Consider the following 12,618-nt stretch of genomic DNA (forward strand, 5'->3'; position numbering starts at 1 on the left):
ATTATTTAATGAGAGCAAAGATACTTATGCAATTTAAAATAAATCTCTGGAGTATTGTCCAGTCAGCTGAATTTAAGTTTAGGATTGATTGTTGAAATTTTAACTTTTTTTTTTTGAAAAAAAAAAAAAAAAAAACATACTGGCATCTCAGGATAAAAAGATTGTGAAGATAGCGTTAGTTGGCATTTTAAATAAAAAGATGTTAATCAACATATTATTATTGGAAGTTTGCTTGCTCTATGGAAGATTACTTAGTAAAAGATTCCCCAAATAAACTTTGTCTAGAAATTTCCTTTGATATTGCACCCTTTTTATTTATACTATCTCTGAGTTTTTATACATCTGGTCCATTTAGCTCATGTTTCAAAACGAGTTCCCTTCCTAAGATAAATTCTTGTATACTTAATTCTGACTAGAACGTCTTTGAACCTTGTTTTATTATTTTCATCTTTATCTTTTGCACATTTATTAAACATCTGCACCCAGTTAAAACTAGCAAGTTTATTACTGAAAGACTATTTTGAGTTGTTAATTTCCTAATAGACATTGTGAATGTCCAAATTTGGGAAGGAAGGTGAATATCGTGCATAATTTGCAAAAAACAAATTTTGGAGTATTGTGTTTGCCTCTGGATACCACACTTTAGGAGAGATGATTGAAAATCTAGAGTGTCCAGACAGGAGTAGTTATGAAGATGAAAATTTCTAGAAATTGTATCTATGACTATTAGCTGTGAATTTTGAGGAAATTTATCCTGTGAAGATAAGATTTAGGAGCAGCTTCAGATATTTGGAAGATTGTTGTATAGAAAAGGATTAGGTTCATCTATGCAGCCCTTTAAATCAGAACTTAGATCAGAGGGGAGATGTTTACCTTTTTTGAAGAAATAACTTTCAGCCTATTAGAGTCATGCTAGAAAAGGAAGAGAGTGCCTTGTGTTTAATTGTAGCTGAGAGAATTTAGGGAGGTAAGGAGCTGGACACATTTGATCAGCACCTTGAATGATAAATACAATTTCAGAAAGAGTGGTTGAGGAGCATTCCCAGTCAGGGCTAAGAAGGGCTAGGAAACACCACAGAAAGTAGAAGGTAGTCCCATGCTGGTAGGCTTCAGTGGAGAAGACTAGAGAAAGCTGTTTTAGTGAGGGGATCAACAGGGTCAGATACTAAATGGCCTTGAATACTGTGAGTTTGAAGTTTGCAGTTTATTCTCTAGCTGGTAGGTAGCCATTGAAAAGCTTGTGACATGATCAGAGCTCTTAAAGAAATGACTCCGGAAGCCCTGTAGAAGGTGAGCTAGAGGGGAGAGGGAGGAGCTGAAATACTATTTGGTGGAAGCATTGCTAGATTGACTGTGATTCTGGAAAGAGATGTTAGGAGACTCAAGTGATGGGAATGGAAAGAAAAGGTTTTTTTTTTTTTTTTTTTTAAGATTTTATTTATTCATTTGAGACACAGAGAGAGAGCATGAGCAGGGGGAGAGGTAGAGGGAGAGGGAGAAGTAGACTCCCCGCCGAGCAGGGAGCCCGATGCGGAACTCGATCCCAGGACCCTGAGATCATGACCCGAGCTGAAGGCAGATGCTTAACCATCTGAGCCACCCAGGTAGGTGCCCAGAAAAGTTTGATTTAGCAAAACTTTTGAACTTGGTAATTACTTAGACTGGTGGAATGGGAAAGAAAAGATGAGAGGCCAAAGATGATTTTGTTTCAATTCTGGAGAGCCTGTGGATTATGATGTACAGATTCATGCAAATAAAGGCTTAAGAGGGACAAATGCAAATAGAGAAGTAGGCTTTAGGGTGGGTTGGTAAAAGAGTAAGTGGAATTTGTTATAATAGGACAACTGTATAATCAGGCAATTATATACTCAGATCTGCAGTTCCGAAGATGTTAGTGATTAAAATGCGGATTTGGAAGCCACCTTTATATAGGTGATACCTAAAAATGTAGGGATATTTGAATTCAAGTAGGGAGAGAGTAATCGTAAGATGATGTTAAGAGGCGGGAACACTGTCATTTCAGGGGCTTCCCATTCAAGGAGGAATATATCCACACTACCTGGCTGACATTCATGACCTTTGAGTCCATCCTGAAAGTGATGTTTGTCTATAATCTAATCTTTAGATCAATAATTTTATAAGAAGCGTAGATATTTATGCTATTAGAACTGAAAGCTTACATGATTTTTACCAGGGACCTGAATCAGATAATAGTTATTTAATTGTAGTTATTTTAATTTTCAGCACTCAGAAAAAAAATAAAACTTAATTGAACAAAGCTATTTAGGAGTTATATTTAGACTTACTTTTTGTGATACTGAGCTTCAGTTGATGTTCCCAAAACAGAATTGGTTGGGGGCAAGGCAGGGATAGCAACGGACAGTAGATAACAGTGATGCCTTTTTTCAGAATCCGGGATGGTAGATAGATTTATTTTTGGAATACATTTTTAAAAACTGTATAAACCCTCATTAGGGCTTTTTGCATAGTGAATTGTTTACACTAGGCTACTAGCAGTGATTTTCAAATTGTCATATTTTAATAATTATTAAATAAATCTATTCAACTTCAACATTTTAATAGAAAGTCTTCATTCTAAGGGATTTTTTTCATTTTGTTCTCAGTTTTTTAATGAAGCATTATTTGTACATTTATGAGAATTGTGAGCAAAGAAAAATTTGTACTAAAGTTTTCATGAAAGCATTTACTGCCAGATAATATCTTGTATACTTTCTAATTTATATGGGTATATTTAGACTCACATGTATTTGGATTATCAGTGTGTCAAACACATTATTTATAATAACATTTCCTGAATTTTACATTTTAAGCTTTTGGTTAAAAAAAAAAAGTCTTTTAAATACAGAGTTCTCAAACACTTTTGAGAAGCCAGTTCAGAAGAGGTATAGACCAAACTTTAAAAGTAATAATTTTAAATTGAAGTTTGTGGATCTAAAATTGAATTTTATTTAAAATTGAAGGGTATTTTGTATCAGTTCTATGTGGTTCCTTTTTTTAAAAAGAATGTTATAGTAATTTGATTTAACCTTTTGTTCTAACCAGAGAATCACTTCTATTTTATTTATTTATCCTTTTATTTATTTTTAACTATTGAATTAAGAAATATTTCCAGACATAAAAAGCAGGGAAAATGAGGGGCACCTGAGTGGGTCAGTTAACTGAGGGTGGAATTCTTGGTTTGGTTTTGGCTTAGGTCTGTGATCTCAGGGTCATGAGGTCTAGCCCTTTGTCAGGCTCTGGGCTCCATGGGGAGTCTTCTTAGGTTTTTGTCCCTCTCCTTCCCTTTCTGCCCCTCCCCCTGTGCATATTCAGGCTCTCCTCTCTCTCAAATAAATGAATAAATAAATAAAATCTTTAAAAATAAAGGTAGGGGGCACCTGAGTGGCTCAGTCGGTTAAGTGTCTGCATTTGGCTCAGGTCATGATCCCAGGACCCTGGGATTGAGCCCTGCATCAGGCTCCTTACTCAGTAGGAGTCTGCTTCTCCCTTTCTCTTGGCCTGCTGCTCCCCCTGCTTGTGCTCTTTCACTCACATGTTCTCTCTCTCAAATAAGTAATTAAAATCTTAAAAAAAAAGTAGAGAAAATGATAAAACAAACCTCCATGTACCCATCATTCACTTTCCCAGATATCAACTCATGGCTAAATTTTATTTTCTCCCTGGCTCTACTCATCTTTCCTTTTATTTTGAAGCAAATACTAAATATGATGTCAGTTTACTTGTAAACATCTTAGATTATGTCTCTGAAACACAAGGCTCCGCTTTTTAAATATGACAGTAATCATCATCTCATATAGAAATCAACAATTCCTTAACATCATCAAATATCCTTTTTGTCACATTTCCTTGATTGTCCCTGGTCTTGTTGATTGATTGATTTGTTGACTTATTTTTGCAATTTATATAAATTTAGCTCCAAACAATCTTTATAATTGCTAGTATGTTTTTAAGTCTCTTAAAATTTGTAAGTTCTCTTTTTATGTTGATTCCCCTCCCTGCCCCCCACTTTCACACACAGACCCCTGCTTTTTTGGGAGTGGGTGTTGAAAAAAAGTAACTTTTTTTTTTAATGATGGCATGAATCCATTTATATTTGTTGTAGTAAGTGATTTTTTAGTCTTACTGTAGTCATCTTATTTTTTATGCTTTCTGTTGGTTATATTTTCTTATTCCTGACTACCCTCCTTTGATGACTTTTGCAACATATCCCTTATTTTACTTGAAAGTGATTGTACCAAGGGATACCTATATTAATGCTGTATGCCTGTGGCTTCTCATAGGGCTCTGGTCAAATTTTTCTGGGAGAACTATAGTCATTACTCAGGATGCTTCACTTTTAGCCTCTGCAAGTAGAAATCTTACGAAGGCCAATATCAGGTAAGATTTTCTTTTTGACCTTTGACTTTGATCTCAGACCTGCTGCTTACTTTTTTTTTTTTGGTCTCATTGTATATATTTATTGAGATATAATTTAAAAATTGTCTCCAGCTTTACTGAGATACAAGTGTAAGGTGTATGATGTGTTGATTTGATACATTTATATATTGCAAAATGGTTACTGCCGTGGCATTAGCTGATGCTTCCGTCCTGTCACGTGATTTTTTTTTGTTGTTGTGTATGTATACAATATTACAGTTCTGTGTCTTTGGATGAATTTATACATGCAGGTTCCTGCCATCCGAATTTACAACATGAAACATCCCCATCGCAATAGTTTGTTGAACGACTCTTGCCACTCAGTTCCACCCCACGGGTACTTGTGGGTCTTTTTTTCTTTTCACAGAGCCTGTTTTTGAAATGCCTCCATGTTGCGTAGATCTGGACTCTGTCTCTTGTCGGGAATTATTGTGAATCGTTACAGTAGGTGACCTTTTGTGTCTGGCTTTGCTCACTAAGTTCTTTGTGGAGATGAAGAACCCAAAGAATTAGCAGTGAAGTTTGTGGAAAGAATTTGGGATTCTGTAATGGGAGTAGATATTAGGATCTCGGCAGCAGCCGAAATGGACTATTTTGTGGCCAAAAGAATGGTCTGGGACAGCCTTAAAATTGGAGTATATGCTGAGTTGGAAGGAAGGAATGGAGTGATCTGTATAAACCAGGGAAGCAGGGTAGGCACCATCCGGGGCTCCTGGAGCGGCATCCGTGTGTCTCTTGGAAGAGCTGGTCTTGACTTCCACCCCAGCTAATTGCTGTTGTTTGGCTTTCCTGACTTTTGCTCTGTGGTTCTTGAACCAAACCTGCAGGACGGTGGGATGTATCTCCAGTTTCGAGGCCATTTCTTTCTGAAGGCTGGGAGCAGGGTATGGGTTCTTGCTCAACAAGAATTCCAAATCTGCCAGTTATTTCTCAGTGAATATGGTTCGTTTCCTTTGTGAATGTTGCTGATCCTTTCCTTTAGGAAGGTCCCCTGCGCCTACCATCCCATCTAGCTGGGTCCCCATGCTCTCGTCCTGTGTCCTACTTTTTTTTTTTTTTAACCATTTTTTTGCTCTGTGCTCTCAGGCCTGTTGCTCTAAGCTTGGGGTTCTCTCAGAATTTTTTTGGGGGGAAGACTTACAGAGATTCTTCCAGTGTGGCTGGTATGTCTGCTAGCTCATAAGCTAGTAAGCTTTCCTAAATTTGCCTTCCAGCTCATCCTGTACCATTCATTAATTTCTCGTGTAACAAATATTTATTCAGCACTGCTGTATATAAAACATACCTGTTTTATGTATTTCAGGTCTGTTTGCCTCAGTTTCTGCCCTTTTGATGTAGCTTCATCCCCCACTTATATTTTGAAAGATAAATGAGGTAAACAATCAATGGCTATTTTATTATTGTTTTTTAAAGATTTTTTTAAAATAATCTCTACACCCAACGTGGGACTCAAACCTACAACCCCAAGATCAAGAGTGGCACACTGCACCGACTAAGCCAGCCAGGTGCCCCAATCAATGGCTGTTTTAAACTGAAGTTTTTTCCTCCATTTTGTTCTCAATTTAGCATAGCCTCCAGTCATTTTAGTAATGGTCACATTAATGATAACTACCATTCAAGTGCCAACTCTATTTCATGTCTTTACAACATCCATATAACTAGGGATTATTATCCTCTTTTTCAACATGAGGTGATTGTTTCATTTCTGAATACTTAAATAAGCTTCATGTATACATGTTTGGGTACAGAGTAGGTACTCACAAAACAGCTGTTCAATGAATTGAGATATTTATGGATCCAGAATTATAAAAACAAAAACAAAGCAAAATTTTAAAAACCACACGAAATGATGAAGTTGTTTTATAAAATCTTAAAACAGGTGATTAAAGGATATATGCTTTTTATTTATGATGAATGGCCAAATTATTCTTCACGGTCTAAAATGCTCTCATTAGAAATAAGCATATCTTTTCCATAACTTTTCTAATGTGGTTCCAGTTGGACTTAGCTTAGTCAGTGATCTTCCAAACTTAGTTTTATTGCTAGCCTCAAACATCTGTTAAGATACCCAGTCTTATTTTTTTCCCGTAAGGGTGAATATATCATCATCTGATAATCCAAAACCTGCATCATCTACTGTTACATACAATTACAGAGTTGCTTTGTTTTTGATGATGTTGCCTCACCTGTTTGTATTTAGTATTTAAATATACTAAAAACTATAATGAATTAGTACTTGGTTAAGATGTTGTTATTAAGAACCAGACAAATCACATGGTCAGAATTATTAAATAAGGTGTGTCTTGATTTTGAAGGTAATTGGAAGATCATGGTACAACTCTTTAATGTAGATAGTCTAATGGGAAATAACAAAAACATTTCAGATTTTTCCAGCAGGTGGCAGCATTGTTTAAAATATTTGTAGGGTGCCAGTTTATTAAACATTTTTCTTTGAGCTGATTTGAATGAAGCATCTTTTCTCTAAAATAATTGGATTTAGGGGCACTTGGCTGGCTCAATGGGTTAAGTGTCTGACTCTTGGTTTCAGCTCAAGTCATGATCTCCGGGTCCTGGGATAGAGCCCTGTGTATGGCTCTGTGCTTAATGGGAGTCTGTTTCTCCCTCTCCTGCTTCTCCCCCATAAATAAATAAATAAATCTTAAAAAATAAATAAAATAAAATAATTGGATTTATATTTTTTTCCTCTAAATAAACCCTGCACTACTGCTTTATAAACTGCTAACTCTTAAGGATTTTAAAATGACACTGTGAATTTTTCCTAGTCAGTAATGAACAACGATATAAATGGCAATTATATTTTGAAGAATTGACCAAAAATTTAAAAAATAATACATATAGTTTTTAGAATAGGAAGCGATATTCTATCTTGAGTTTGTCAGAGATCACAATGTAATCATTACCATGGACATCATCAAATTGATAGAATACCCTAAAATGTTTTATGATATTAGCTAAAATAAGCTTTTTCTTAAGGGATATCTAGAAGAAGTTGAACTTACTTTAAAATACCTTGTCGAATATAAAATAATAATTATAAACTTTTTATATAGGTTGTCTCAGGGTGGTCTGAAGGTTGGGTTTTTAATTTTCTGATCTTCATTTTATTTTTTTTTTTTTAAGATTTTATTTATTTATTTATTTGCCAGAGAGAGAGAGAGAGTACAAGCAGGGGGAGCTGCAGGCAGAGGGAAAGGCAGGCTCCCTGCTGAGCAAGGAGCCCAATGTGGGACTCGATCCCAGGCCCCTGAAATCATGACCGAAGCTGAAGGCAGATCCTTAACCATCTGAGCCACCCAGGCGCCCTCTCATCTTCATTTTAATATTTCACTCCTTAATTGTGTTTTCTTCTGAGATGATTTCAGTTGCTGACCGAATTCCCTACTTTTGCATGTGTCTGCATTCCATGTACTTGAGCACTGACTGGTATTTTGGTGAATAGAGAATACCAAAGTTTTCCCTGTAGTCCTTGATTGCATTCCTGCCTCCAGTAGAGCCACGTCTGTGCCATACTTTCATCTGCAAGAACAGGATGAAACGTCACAGTTCTACGTGTCAGTCCTTTCTACTGGCTTTAAAATGAACATAAGCATCCTTAATCTTGAATTCTGTCTTTCTCTGCCAGGGAAAAACAGGATTTTTTTTTTTTTAACCAAAACAGAAACTAACAATGAAAGAGTGACTAGACTATATTATATCTGTTTCTAAGTGAGGCTGAAAATATGTAATAGAAAAGAATCATTTGTCCTCTTTTGCTTTGAAGATTTTATAGTTGCTTTACATTAAGAATAGTAATGGCAATAATGATGATTAGTATTAAATACTGTGGATTAGGCACTATTCCTAGCACTTGTCATGATTCACTGTACTTGTGGAAGAATTATAACAAATAAGGAAAATAACATGTCTTTTGTTGATTTGTCAAGGTTAGTGATGAGAACTCCATTTGTATTAACATATTTGTGCAAAAGCCAATTTCTCTGTCAGTTTAAATCAGATGGAACTGTAACTTTTCTTACTTAGGCCTGTCCCTTTTCAGAGTACTGCTTTGTTCAGCAATTCATTTCAGCTGCTATTTTAAAACTTTCTAAGTGTTTCTCTGCAAGAATTACAAAATTGAGTTAACATGCTTGCTTTTTGAGAGTTGACAACGGGATTGGATAGAGAATTCTCTTCAGAATCATAGTACAGACTTCATTATATCATTGTTAGAATAAATTTACATTTAAAAAATGACTTAGAAATATATATAATTTTTTTAAAATTAGTTTTGTCATTTTAACACAGAAGCAGCTATTTCTTTCACCTTTATTGCCTTTGCCGTGACTGGTGCCTCCATCTTGTGGTCCAAATGACAAATTGCACCCTTTGCAGAGCTCTAATTAAACTTTCTCCCTCCCCCCCCAGCTGAGTATATCATTTAAAGTTACTTATTTTTTGCACTTTGTTTATTAAAAGCATAAAAACATAACTCTTTTTTTAAAGATTTTATTTATTTATTTGACAGAAAGAGACACAGTGAGAGAGGGAACACAAGCAGGGGGAGTGGGAGAGGGAGAAGCAGGCTTCCCGCTGAGCAGGGAGCCCGATGTGGGGCTCGATCCCAGGACCCTGGGATCATGACCTGAGCCGAGGGCAGACGCTTAACGACTGAGCCACCCAGGTGCCCCGCATAACTCTTTTTCTCAAGCTTTTATTTAAATTCTAGTTAGTTAACAGATAATGTAATACTGGTTTCAGGAGTAGAATTTAGTGATTAATCACTTACAGATAAAACACAGTGCTCATCATAACAAATGCCCTCCATAACACCCATCACCCATTTAGCCCATCCCCTCACTCCCCTCCCCTCCAGCAACCCTCAGTTCGTTCTCTGTAGTTAGGAGTCTCTTATGGTTTGTCTCCCTCTCTGTTTTTATCTTATTTTTCCTTCCCTTCCTCTACGTTTATCTGTTTTGTTTCTTAAATTCCACATATGAGTGAGATCATATGGTATTTATCTTTCTCTGATAGACTTACTTCACTTAGCATAATGCTCTCTAGCTCCATGCATATCGTAGCAAATGGCAAATGGCAAGCTTTCATTCTTTTTTATGGTTGAGAAATATTCCAGTGTGTGTGTGTGTGTGTGTGTGTGTGTGTGTGTGTACATACCACATCTTCTTTATCCATTCATCAGTAGATGGACATTTGGGCTCTTTCCATAATTTGGCTATTGTTGATAATGCTGCTATAGACATCAGGGTGCATGTATCCCTTCAAATTAGTTTTTTTGTATCCTTTGGCTAAATACATAGTAGTGCGATTGCTGGATGGTAAGGTAGTTCTATTTTTAACTTCTTGATGAACCTCTTTACTGCTTTCCAGAGTGGCTGCACCAGTTTGCAGTCCCACCAACAGTGTAAGAGGGTTCCCCTTTCTCTGCATCCTCACTAACATCTGTTGTTTCCTATGTTGTTAATTTTAGCCATTCTGACAGATGTGAGGTAGTATTTTGATTTGTATTTCCCCAATGGGGAGTGATGTTGAGCAACATTTCATGTGTCTGTTAGCCATCCGGATGTCTTCTTTGGAAAAATGTCTCTTCGTCTCTTCTACCCATTTTTTAACTGGATTATTTGGGTTTTTATTTATTTATTTTTATTTTTATTTTTTTAAAGATTTTATTTATTTGACAGAGAGACACAGCGAGAGAGGGAACACAAGCAGGGGGAGTGGGAGAGGGAGAAGCAGGCTCCCCGCGGAGCAGGGAGCCCGATGTGGGGCTCGATCCCAGGACCCTGGGATCATGACCTGAGCCAAACGCAGACGCTTAACGACTGAGACACCCAGGCGCCCCTTATTTGGGTTTTTAGGTGTTGAGTTTGCTAAGTGCTTTATAGATTTTTGGATATAAACCCTTTATCAGATATGTCATTTGCAAATATTTTCTCCCATTCCGAAGGTTGCCTTTTAGTTTTGTTGTTTCCTTTGCTATGCAGAAGCTTCTTATCTTGATGCAGTTCCAGTAGTTCATTTTTGCTTTTGTTTCCTTTGCTTCTGGAGACATGTCTAGTAAGAAGTTGCTACAGCCAATGTCAAAGAGGTTGCTGTCTGTGTTCTCTAGGATTTTGGTGGCTTCCTCTCTCACATTTAGGTCTTTCATCCATTTTGAGTTTATTTTTGTGTATGGTATACAAGAGTAGTCCAGTTTCATTCTTTTGCATGTTGCTGTCCAGTTTTCCAACACCATTTGTTAAAGAGACTGTCTTTTCTCCATTGGATATTCTTTCCTGCTTTGTCAAAGATTAGTTGACCATAGAATTGTGGGTTCATTTCTGGGTTTTCTAATCTGTTCCATTGATCTATATGTCTGTTTTTCTGCCAGTACCATACTGTCTTGATCACTACCACTTTGTAATATAACTTGAAGTCAGGAATCATGATGCCTCCAGCTTTGCTTTTCTTTTTCAAGATTGCTTTGGCTAGTCAGGGTCTTTTGTGGTTCCATACAAATTTTAGGATTTGTTTGTTCTAGCTCTGAAAAATGCTGGTGTTATTTTGATAGGGATTGCATTAAATGTATAAATTGCTTTGGGTAGTATAGACATTCTAACAATATTTGTTCTTCTAATCCATGAGCCTGGAATGTTTTTCCATTTCTTTGTGTCATCTTCAGTTTCTTTCATAAGTGTTTTATGTTTTTCAGGTACAAATATTTTACCTCTTTGGTTAAGCTTATTTCTAGGTATCATACTGGTTTTGGTGCAGTTGTAAATGGAATTAATTCCTGATCTCTCGTTCTGCTGCTTCATTATTGGTTTATAGAAATGCCACACATTTATGTATGTTGATTTTGTATCCTGCAACCTTACTGAATTCGTGTATTAGTTCTAACAATTTTTTGGTGGAGTCTTTAGAGTTTTCTACATAGAGTATCATGTTGTTTGTGAAGAGTGAAAGTTTGACTTCTTCCTTGCTGATTTGGATGCATTTTATTTCTTTATGTTTTCTGATTACTGAGGATAGGACTTCCAATACAATGTTAACTAATAGTGGTGGACATCCCTGTCTTGTTCCTGACCATGGAGGAAAAGCCCTTAGTTTTTCCTCATTGCAGATGATATTAGCTGTGGGTTTTTCATATATGGCCTTTATGATGTTAAGGTATATTCCCGCTATCCCTACTTTGTTGAGGGTTTTTATCATGAATTGATGTTATACTTTGTCAAATGCTTTTTCTATATCTAGTGAGAGGATCATATGGCTCTTATCCTTCTTTTATTAATGTGGTATATCACGTTGATTGATTTGCAAATATTGAACCACCTTTGCAACCCAGGAATAAATCCCACTTGATCGTGGTGAATGATTCTTTTAATATACTGTTGGATTTGATTTGCTAGTATTTTGTTGAGAATTTCTGCATCCATGTTCACCTGGGATATTGGCTTGTAGTTCTCTTTTTTAGTGAATTCTTTGGTTTGGGAATCAGGGTAATGCTTGCCTCATAGAATGAGTTTAGATGGTTTCCTTCCATTTATATTTTTTGGAATAGTTTGAGACGACTAGGTATTAACTCTTCTTTATTATTTTTTTTTATTTTTTTTATTCTTATGTTAATCCCCATACATTACATCATTAGTTTTAGATGAAGTGTTCCATGATTCATTGTTTGTGCACAACACCCAGTGCTCCATGCAGAATGTGCCCTCCTCAATACCCACCACCAGGCTAACCCATCCTCCCACCCCCCTCCCCTCTAGAACCCTCAGTTTGTTTTCCAGAGTCCATCGTCTCTCATGGTTCGTCTACCCCTCCGATTTCCCCCACTTCATTCTTCCCCTCCCGCTACCTTCTTCTTCTTCTTCTTCTTTTTTTTTTTTTCTTAACATATATTGCATTATTTGTTTCAGAGGTACAGGTCTGAGATTCAACAGTCTTGCATAATTCACAGCGCTTACCAGAGCACACACCCTCCCCAGTGTCCATCACCCAGTCACCCCAACCCTCCCACCCCACCCCCCACTCCAACAACACTCAGTTTGTTTCCTGCGATTAAGAATTCCTCATATCAGTGTAACTCTTCTTTAAATGTTTGGTAGAATTCCCCTGTGAAGTCAGCTGGCCCTGGACTTTGGTTTGTTGGGAGATTTTTGATTATTGATTCAGTTTCTTTGCTGG

General features: G+C 36.7%; 1 protein-coding gene and 1 pseudogene across 2 annotated transcripts in view; one reads left to right on the forward strand and one right to left on the reverse strand.

The window, feature by feature from the left end:
* NDUFAF2 (NADH:ubiquinone oxidoreductase complex assembly factor 2) overlaps window positions 1-12,618 on the forward strand; it is a 148,815-nt gene that overhangs the window by 3,065 nt on the left and 133,132 nt on the right. The window lies entirely within an intron of this gene.
* LOC135365276 (divergent paired-related homeobox-like) lies at window positions 4,913-5,441 on the reverse strand (annotated as a pseudogene).

This window comes from Mirounga angustirostris, unplaced genomic scaffold (assembly GCF_029215605.1).
Source record: "Mirounga angustirostris isolate CCGP_5_RB_7025 unplaced genomic scaffold, mMirAng1.0.hap1 SCAF_7, whole genome shotgun sequence".
In the NCBI taxonomy this organism is placed as follows: Eukaryota; Metazoa; Chordata; class Mammalia; order Carnivora; family Phocidae; genus Mirounga; species Mirounga angustirostris.